Below are 11,187 nucleotides of genomic sequence, written 5' to 3'. Positions count from 1 at the left end.
GGGTAGGCTTAATTTGGATAAGTGAGTTTAAACAAGTAATGGCCTCAATCATATGCAAACATATAAATATATTAAACATTGGACATATAGGATGAAACAAAATGTAGATTACAATCATATAGAAGTAAACACACAAGAATAAAATAATTATGGTTAAATAATGTAACTATGCATTTGGGCTCAAATCTGACAGGTTGTGTATTCTTTAGCCCAAAAATCATGTTCCAAATACAACTTCAAGCAAATTTTAACATAAAAATTTTGATTAAAATTAGTGAAATTTTGTTCTAAATATAGGGTCTTAGAAGAAACTTATTGTCTTTTCAATCAAGTAGAACATGCATGCAACTAATCTATTACTATGTAATTTATCCTATTCTACAAAAGAAAAACTAGCTAAATATCCTAATATATTGGTGTTAGGGAAGAGAAATTACCTCCGGAAGTCAGGTACTGACCGACCTCCCCACACTTAAGGCTTTGCACCATCCTTGGTGCCATCTATCAGGAACAAAGGTGGGCTGGTGGCAGTATCTCCACAGTCGAGACCGTCATGGCACCCTGTGCTGGTAAAGGAAGTGGAGTCCGGGGTGTCTGAGTCCTTGAATTTTCCCATAATCATCTCCTTAAGGTATGTGAATCGGCGCTTGTTACGGCGCTCTCTTAGCTTAGCTTTCTGTTCCTGACGATCCAACTTTTCAAGTATCTGATGGAGCAGTTGGGTTGTTGTAGGTGCTTGTGGTGCGGAAGGAGGAATGTCCTCAGCCGGTTCGGTAGGATGGCTAGTAGTGGCTGCTGGAAGTCTAATATATTTTTCGTTAGGGACGTACTGATCATCCCGTGGAAGCATGGCTTTGGTGTCTCCAGCTCTGTAGGAGACTCCGGCTGTGGAGACGAGATTTGAGACCAAGGCGGGAAAAGGTAAGTTGCCCGCAATCTGTACGTGTCCCATGGCATTCCGGATGTGTCTTGGTAGGTTCAGAGGCTGGTCTGTAAGGATGCACCATAGTAGAACGGCCATGTCTGCAGTGAAGGAGGATTCGTGAGTGCTCGGAAAGATGTAATGGGACATGATCTGTGCCCACACATGAGCCTCCAAGGTAAGTGCTGAAGCTGATATTCCCTTAGGACGGGAACGGTGGTATCCGTAGATCCATCTGTTGCCAGGTAGTGCGATAACTCTGAGAACGGCGTCCCAGTCAAATTGGTACATCTGGCACTTGAGTGAGGCTTCTTGAAAGGCGTCCAATCCTTCTAGAGCAGGGGGAAGATCTAGAGCTTGTTGAATGGCCTCTTCTGTAATGGGGACTTGCTTCTGCCGTACATAGACAGACTGCAGGGTTGGCAGGTGGAAATTAGAGTAGAACTCAACTACCCAAGAAAGATTAACCTGCCTTGGCTGTCTCTGGAGGAAACCCCATTGTCTTCGTTCAATTTGCGGGTCAACAAAGGTAGCAATATTGGGCGGGAGGATAAGAAGGTATTCGTCGTTGTAGCTCCGTTCTGCCAGGATAAGGAACATCTGCTCACAGTAGCGATTGGGAAATCGCGCAGTGTCCTTTGTTGGGAAGGCTTTCTATTTTGAAGAGAGGAACTTTTACGTGGTCTAGAATTCAGAATAAATTCCCGTTGCAAGTATAGCTTCTAAACCAACAAAAGTCCTTTCTTACAAACGTTTTGGTTGTCACAAGTAACAAACCCCTGATAAAATTGATAACCGAAGTATTTAAACCTCGGGTCGTCTTCTCAAGGAATTGCAGGGAAGTGTTCTTATTATTGGTTATGAGTTTTGTAAATTGGGGGTTTTAAAGGTAAGGAACAAGTAATTTAAATGACAAATAAAATAAATAAATAACTGTAAAATAAACTCTTGGCAAGGTATGAAAATTAGAAGTCCTATCCTAGTTAATTTTGATTCCTCAGGTCCTAGTCTTTCCTTGGGAAAGGCTAGAGTTATTGGAACTCAAATTAATTCTTGAAGAATTCCAATTTTCAGTCAACAATGAGTTTGATAACTTAAGTGTATCCAATGACTCAACCAAAGCCAAAAGGGAAAAATCCAAATTATTTATATCATAAATAAAAGAGAGCAATCATAAATCCGAAATACCTCAAATTGCATTAAGCAAAGAAAATCAATCTAAACATAAAGAATTCATAAATTAAATTAATAAAATAAATAAAAGGAACATTGAACCTGAGAAGAAGTTGAAATCCTAAATCCTTTAAGAGAAATCCTAATCCTAAATCCTAAGAGATAGGAGAGAACCTCTCTCTCTAAAAACTACATCTAAATCCTAAAATTGTGTATTATCAGCTATAGGAGTGGAGTCATGCTTAATGTGCTCAAGGCGACTCAAGTGGTCTGCCACTAGATTCTGGTTACCACTCCTATCCTTAATTTCTAAATCAAATTCTTGTAGTAGCAGTATCCAACGTATAAGCCTTGGTTTGGATTCCTTTTTAGCTAATAGATACTTTAGAGCTGCGTGGTCTGAGTACACTACTACTTTCGTACCAAGTAAATAGGCTCGGAATTTAGCCAGAGCAAAAACAATAGCAAGAAGCTCTTTCTCAGTAGTAGTATAATTAGACTGAGCGGCATCTAAAGTTTTAGATGTATAAGCAATCACAAAGGGGTCCTTACCTTCACGCTGAGCCAGTGCTGCACCTACTGCATGGTTGGAGGCATTGCACATTATTTCAAATGGTTGGCTCCAGTCTGGTCCTCTCACAATTGGAGCTTGAGTCAGGGCGGTCTTCAGCTTATCAAATGCTTGTTTGCAATCCTCACTGAACTCGAACTCAATATCTTTCTGCAGTAGTCTGGATAAGGGAAGTGCCACCTTACTAAAGTCCTTAATGAATCTCATGTAAAAACTTGTATGGCCAAGAAACGAACGGACTTCCCTCACAGAGGAGGGGTAAGGTAAACTAGAAATAACATCCACCTTTGCTGGATCTATAGAAATGCCAGTATTAGACACAACATGTCCTAGTACAATCCCTTGTTTAACCATAAAGTGACATTTTTCAAAATTCAATATAAGGTTTGTACTGACACATCTATCTAACACTCTAGATAAACTATCCAAGCAAAGATTGAAGGAATCACCATATACACTAAAGTCATCCATAAAAACCTCCATACAGTCCTCAATAAGATCAGAGAAAAGACTCATCATGCACCTTTGGAAAGTAGTTGGTGCATTGCACAAGCCAAAGGGCATTCTCTTATAAGCATAAGTTCCAAAAGGACATGTAAAAGTGGTCTTTTCCTGATCTTCAGGAGCTATATGAATCTGGAAATAGCCTGTGTAACCATCTAAGAAACAATAGTGTGATTTACCTGACAGGCAATCCAGCATTTGATCAATGAATAGAAGATGATAGTGATCCTTACGAGTGGCCTGGTTGAGGCGTCTGTAATCAATGCAGACCCTCCAGGCGTTCTGAACTCTGGTTGCCATGAGCTCTCCATGCTCATTCTTCACTGTAGTGACTCCAGACTTCTTGGGCACCACTTGTACTAGGCTTACCCATTCACTGTCTGAGATGGGGTAGATGATATCTGCCTCTAGTAGTCTGGTCACTTCCTTCTTGACAACCTCTAAGATAGTGGGGTTCAGTCTTCTCTGGGGTTGACGGACAGGCTTTGCTCCCTCTTCTAAGAATATTCTGTGCTCACAAACTCGAGGGTTGATGCCTAATATATCTGCCAAACTCCAACCAAGTGCCTTTTTATGCCTCCTCAGCACACTAAGTAGCTGCTCTTCTTGTTGAGAAGTGAGTTCCCTTGCAATGATAACTGGAAACTTCTGCTTGTCCTCAAGGTAAGCATATTTGAGGTGTGGAGGGAGGGGTTTCAATTCTAACTTCTGCTCATGGTCAGGCTCTGGGTTGTCTGGAGCTGGTAACAATGGTAAAGCACTGTCATTGTCCTCAGAAAGTGTCCCTACACTCGGACCTTGTCCTATGTACTTCTCTTCAAATTCCTCCTGGTGAATTTCAGCCACGGTTTCATCTATGATGTCACACTGGAGGATAGAATGATCCTCCAGAGGATGCTTCATAGCTCCATTCAGATTGAAGATTACTACTCGGCCATCTATCTCAAAAGAGTATGTTCCTGAAAAAGCATCCAATTTGAACTTTGAGGTTTTCAGGAATGGTCTTCCGAGCAGGATTGATGATGGCTCCTCTGAGTCATTTTGGGGCATCTCCAGGATATAAAAATCAATGGGGAGGGTGAGCCCCTTAATGCCCACTAATACATATTCAGCAACTCCAGCCACTGTAATAATGCTTTTATCTGCTGACACAAAACGAGCTGCCGACCTTTTTAAGAGAGGGAACCTCAAATTATCATATATAGACAAAGGCATTATACTAACACATGCTCCTAAATCACACATGCAGTCAGAAAATATCACACCACCAATAATACAATTAACCATACATGGACCTGGATCACTACACTTTTCAGGTATACCTCCCATTAAAGCAGATATAGAACTACCTAAAGGAATAGTTTCTAATTCATTAATTTTGTCTTTATGTATACATAAATCTTTTAGAAACTTTACGTACTTAGGTACCTGTTGAATAACATCAAAAGGGGAACAGTTACCTCAACCTTTTTGAATATTTCTACCATTTTGGGATCGGGTTCCAACTGCTTCATGGCCTTCCTTGCAATTTGTGGAAATGGAATAGGGATGGCGTCCTTCACAGCTTCAGCGTCCTTTGGTTCTTCCTGTGGTTGAACTTCTTCTTCTTCTTTAACCATGTCCTGTATGTCCTCTTCCTCTTCAACATCTTCTACTTCTACTACCTCTTCAGCTGAGGCGTGTTCTGGTGGGTTTGGCTCCTCCTGATTCCTCTCCTGCAGTGTAGTTCTGGACCTTAGGGTGATGGCATTAATAACACCCTTTGGATTAGGTAATGGTTGAGAGGGGATTCCACTGGAGCTCAAAGGCTGGTTATTGGAGTTATTCATTGATCCAATCTGTGAGATAAGAGCTTGCAAGGTAGAGTTCAGACCATTTAGAGTAGAATTAAGGTTATTTTCCATGGTCTGTTGTCTCTGATCAATAGATTGTAGTAACTCATCATTAGAAGATGAAGAGGGGTAAGTGATCTGAGAGGTCTGCTGTTGGTTGTGCTGTGATCCTTGGGATTACCTCAGGTGAGGTGCTCTGTAAGGCTGGTTCTGGTTCTGCTGCCTGTTGTTGTTATTATTCCACCTCTAATTTCCCTGATTGTCTCTGCCTCCTCTGTTATTGTTGTCCCTCCAATTCTGGTTAGAATTATCTCTCCAATTCTGGTTAGAGTTGTCCTGCCATCCATGGCTGTAACTGCCACCTTGATTGTACCCTTGGTTGGGACGGTCATAGAAGTTATGAGTGGCTGCCACGGTGTTATCTTCCTGCTGGAGCTGCGGACATTCATCAGTATAATGGCTATAATCAGCACAGATTCCGCAAACTCTCTGTGGGACTAACTGTTGGCTTTGCTGTGGTGGATACCAAAACAACATCAAGGTCCATACCAAATCTTTCTCAACCACTTCAACTCTTCAAGCAAATAAACCATTTAATACTCTCCTCATCCAACTCTAAATTCAATCTATCATCACATCCAATTTCCTTAATACCACCATTCCAATCCTCAACAACCATAACAATCTCATCATTCAATATCTCAATTTATCAACTCCTAAACAATCATCTCCACTTACCAACAACATCAATATGCATTCATAATCATCAACCATATCACAAACCTCTATCGACAACAATAAGTCTCACATTCATCATCAACCTTCTTAATAATTAAAATACCAATAATCATCATCAAATATATAATCATTAATATTCTTTATTCCAAACCACCACAATATTTTACATTAACTCTTTACCTTAAATTTCCATAATCCTCATTATCCATCAATATAACTAATCACCATAAATACTCATCAATACCCATAATTCCCAACAATCACCATCAACCACACTAATCCAATATAACCAACAATTACATCAAATCACATATAATTATTTATGCACCAACATTATTCAATCCTATCTTAGGGTCAACTAGCCTAAGTGTCCAGAAACATTACATATTACATAAAGGAAACCGAAACCATACCTTGGCCGATTCCCAAACGCTTCAAACACCAAAACGAAACCACCAAACATGATCCAAAGCCTCAACCAACTCCAACAAACACCAAGGCTGAAACTAACACACATATATCACCAAAATCAAAATCTAAGATACATAAAACAACTAAACACAAGAGTTTAGTGAAATATTACCTTATCCAACGTGAGTAAGGGTAAAATCCATCAATTACCCACTACTAGAGATCACCTAAACAAGCAAAACCAAATCTACTAAAAAACTAAACCCAAAAATGAACAGAACCTAGGGCATGAAACTGGAGCGTGAAGAGAGGGATTTTACCAGATTTCTTTAGATAGAAAGGAAGAGCTCCTCGAGAGCTTCGCGTGGCCATAAACGGTTCGTCAATAGGAGGTTCGTAGCTCAAGTTATCGCGAGTTGAAGTGGGGAGTGAATAGTGTTTTCTTCTTCCTCTTCTCCCCTCTCAATCTGATGTGTGTGTGTTTATGAGATGAGAGTTCATTAATGAACCCTTATATATGTTGGACTTGGGACCAACTTGTGCCCGGTCCAACCCGTTAGCATTTGTAGCCCGTTTGACCCAACTTTGGGCCAAACCTTTAACACTAACGCCCGGTTTTCTATTTCTAATAATTTTTCTAAGGTTTTCGACTGTTCTCACTTTTTCTCGCACAGAATCGGGCAGACTTAAACCAGTTTGACCGGTTCAACTGCCAGTTCGCAGTTTTTTACGGTTTTTCGTAGAAAACACATTTTCTGACTCAGAAAGACCTACTGAGTCCAAAAATCATATTTAAATCCCCAAATTTTCATCCCAACTTTTCAGAACCTAATTTGGGGATTTAAATTATTTTATTCATGAAAACTCTGGTTCTTACATCCTCCCCTCCTTAAAAGATTTTCGCCCTCGAAAATCCGAACTACACGATGTAATATATATATATATGCCTATATATATATATATATATACTATCCACAAAGCGTCCTACTTCAACATTGCCAAACTAACAAGTTGTAAAAGCATTTCGTTCACCACCAACCCAACGCGTCGACGTTCTCTCTCGTCTTTCGCTGCATCACTCTGATTATCATCACTAGGATTCCGAAAGATTTCTTTAAATCAAATACCGATTTTGTAACATTTTTCAAAACCTTTAAAACAAGTTCAGTCTAAATGAGTCCATTGTTAAAATCCTATCAACAGTCAAAACCTTCCATTCGTAAATCAATCACTTTGAAATACGATTTTTCTTAAATTCATTAAAATCCTTAAATCGGAACCTTTCAATTTGAATCCCTTTTTAATAAATCAAATTTGCAAACCAAAATCATGAGTTAACAAAATCTTAGGACTCACTTTCCCCTTTTAAATAATATCATTTGACCAAAAGTTCCAGTTCTAGTTTCAAAACCAATCATTCAAACCAGAGTTTCCAAACCAAGTTTAAAAATCAATCTAAGCTTTAAAACTTTTTCAACACAAATGACGATAGTTTATACTATGAAGATAAGTTAAGATCTGGTAAATCGGCTTCGTAATTACCTCAACCCTGTTGTTGTTGTGATCCATCCGCCCCACATGTTCCTCGATGTGGACAATCTCTAACCAAATGTCCCGGTGAGCCACACTTGTAACATAGTTTCTTACCCAACTGGAATGGCCTATTCGGGTGGTAGTTCCCACACTCCTGACATTTCATATCAGAGGAGTAAGCTCTTGACCGCTTCCCTTCACCATATTTCTTGAAGTTTTGTCCCATTGGTCCAAGGAAATCGTCGGGTTCCCTACTAGTGTCTCCTCCATGAGTATCCCTTGACGAGGCTACCGTCCTTGTGTATTCCTTAACCACTCTTGCCTTGTTCACCAGATCGGAGAAAATCCAAATCTCCATAGGAGCCACAGCAGTCATGATGTCGCCCTTCAAGCCACCTTGATACTCGACACACTTCCAACTTTCATAGGTCTCCGGGGCACCCTGACATACCCTAGAAAACCTACAGAGTTCCTCAAACTTGCTTGTGTAGTCCGCCACGGATAGGGAACCTTGCTTTAGCTGCATCAATTCCATCTCCTTTGCTTCCCTTGCAGACTCAGGGTAGTACTTCTTGTAGAAGGCCGTTCGGAATACTTCCCAAGGAACCTCGGCATTTTGAAGTTGTAGTAAGCAGCATTCTACTTGCCACCAATGCTGACCCTCTTCCAGAAGCTGATAAGCAGCAAACTCCATGTATTGGTTGTTCGGGACATGTTGTGCTTGCAGTGCGGGCTCCATAGCTTGGAACCAATTATCTGCTTCCGTAGGATTAGTTGAACCTCAAAAACTTGGAGGATGAACCTTAAGAAAAGTCGCCAAAGTCATCAGAGTACCTCCCATGTTATTTCCATTTCCCCCAACATTGCCATTCGCATTTCCCTCACCATTTCCGTTTTCATTTCCCGCCGGTTGGCCTAACCTCTGCACCGCTTGCAGAGTTGCAGCAGCATTCGCCTCCATGGTGTTCGCAAGATTCGCCATTGTCACCATGAACTCGGCATGGTTATCGGCCGGTTGCTCGTTTCTACTCTCTTATCGTGAACGTGTACGACCTCGTCCGCGAGTAGCCATTAGGGTTCCTGTCTACACCAACCAATCGATATCAAGGTGATCAGTCTCAATATCAAAAGCCTAGTGCTTCCATTATCCCAAATAGGTACTCACAAACAAGCATGCTATACAATATCAAGTAGATAACCTAATAGCATCAAAGAAAAAGACACACAGAGTATGCAACGAAGCACAATGAGTCCATCCCTCAGGCTCACGAGGACGAATTGCTCTGATACCACTAAATGTAACACCCCAATTAACCCAAGCCTTACCTCTAGCCATAAAGCAAGGGTTAACCAAAGGTTATGACAATTCTAAGGCTTATACATATTTATATAGAAAGAATAATATAATCTAGAAGCCCGATGAAGGAATAAAGCTCAAAGTTAGGGTATGAAAATCGTAAAACGCATAAATAGAGAAACTAACTTAAAGCACAAGAAATAGATACAATTTATATCAAAATATCATAGTATAATGTCATAAGGATCTAGCCATGACTCGTGGAGTTTAAGCCGGCTAGCCATATATGCCGACAATTAGAAGACTGTAGTTCAAAAGGGCTTATACAAGTTTTGTTCCCTCAAATAAAAGCTTCTAGGCAAAACAAAATACAAAAGTGAGAGTAAAAGTTAAAATAACTAAGATGACAACAAAATAGAATAAGATCCTCCGCTCTGCTACTGATGAGCGGATAATTTATACCCTTTTTGGCATTGTTTTTACATAGTTTTTAGTATGTTTTTGTTACTTTTTATTATATTTTTATTAGTTTTAATGCAAAATCACATTTCTGGACTTTACTATGAGTTTGTGTATTTTTCTATAATTTCAGGTATTTTCTGGCTGAAATTGAGGGACCTGAGCAAAAATTTAATTCAGAGTCTGAGAAAGGACTGCAGATGCTGTTGGATTCTGACCCTTCTGCACTCGAAGTGGATTTTCTGGAGCTACAGAAGCCCAATTGGTGCACTCTTGATTGTGTTGGAACGTAGACATCTTGGGATTTCTAGAAATATATAATAGCCCATACTTTGCCCGAGATTTAATGGCCAAAACTGGCGTCTAAATGCCCACCAGAGACCCTTTTCTAGCGTAAAACGACAAAAACTGGCACCAGAACTGGAGTTAAACACCCAAATTGGCATCCAAGCTGGCGTTTAACTCTAGAAATGGCCTATGCACGTGTAAAGCTCAATGCTCAGCCTAAGCACACACCAAGTGGGCTCCGGAAGTGGATTTCTGCACTAACTGCACTTAGTTACTTATTTTCTGTAATTCCTAGTAACTAGTTTAGTATAAATAGCACTTTTTACTATTGTATTCATATGTTTTTGAAACCCTCTTTTCACTTTTATGTTACATTTGGGAGGCTGGCCATTTGGCCATGCCTAGACCTTATTTTCTTATGTATTTTCTACGGTGGAGTTTCTACACCTCATAGATTAAGGTGCGGAGCTCTGCTGTTCTTCATGAATTAATGCAAGTACTATTGTTTCTCTTTCAATTCACGCTTACTTCTTCTCCAAGATATACTCTTGTACTTAATTCAGTTAAGTCAGAATGAAGGGGTGACCCGTGACAATCACCCACTATCTTCGTTACTCGCTTAGCCAAGATTCGCATGCCTGACAACCACAAGCGGTCTACATGATGTTCAACGTAGTCATTTGACAACAGTCAGAGTATATTCTCTTGGGTCTCTAATCCACGGACCGAGTCCGGAGGTTAGAACCTTCGTGGTATAAGCTAGAACCAATTGGCAGCATTCTTGAGATCCGGAAAGTCTAAACCTTGTCTGTCGTATTCCGAGTAGGATCTGGGAAGGGATGACTGTGACGAGCTTCAAACTTGCAAATGTTGGGCGCAGTGACAGTGTGCAAAAGGATAGAGAGATCCTATTCCGATGCTAGCGAGAACCGATAGATGATTAGCCATGCGGTAGCTGTACCTGGTATTTTTCATCCGAGAGGATCTTACAGCTTGCCATGGAAGGGAGCACGCATAATTGGATGAAGACAATAGGAAAGCAGAGGTTCAGAAGCAACAAAGCATCTCCAAACGCTTATCTGAATTTCCCACCAATGAATCACATAAGTATCTTTATTTTATTTTATGTTTTATTTATCTTTTAATTATCAAAACCTCATAACCATTTGAATCCGCCTGACTGAGATTTACAAGATGACCATAGACAATCTCCGTGGGATCGACCCTTACTCACGTAAGGTATTACTTGGACGACCCAGTGCTCTTGCTGGTTAGTTGTATCGGAGTTGTGAAAAGTGTAATCACAATTTCGTGCACCAAGTTTTTGGCGCCGCTGCCGGGAATTGTTCGAGTTTGAACAAATGACGATTCATCTTTTTTCTTAGATTGGGTAATTTTATTTTATGTTTAAGCTTTTTATTTTTTATTTTTGAAAAATTTTTTTTTATAGTTTTCGAAA

Source organism: Arachis ipaensis, chromosome B10 (genome assembly GCF_000816755.2).
Source record: "Arachis ipaensis cultivar K30076 chromosome B10, Araip1.1, whole genome shotgun sequence".
In the NCBI taxonomy this organism is placed as follows: Eukaryota; Viridiplantae; Streptophyta; class Magnoliopsida; order Fabales; family Fabaceae; genus Arachis; species Arachis ipaensis.
The sequence above is the reverse complement of the archived record's forward strand: the minus strand, read 5'-3'. Positions refer to the sequence as shown.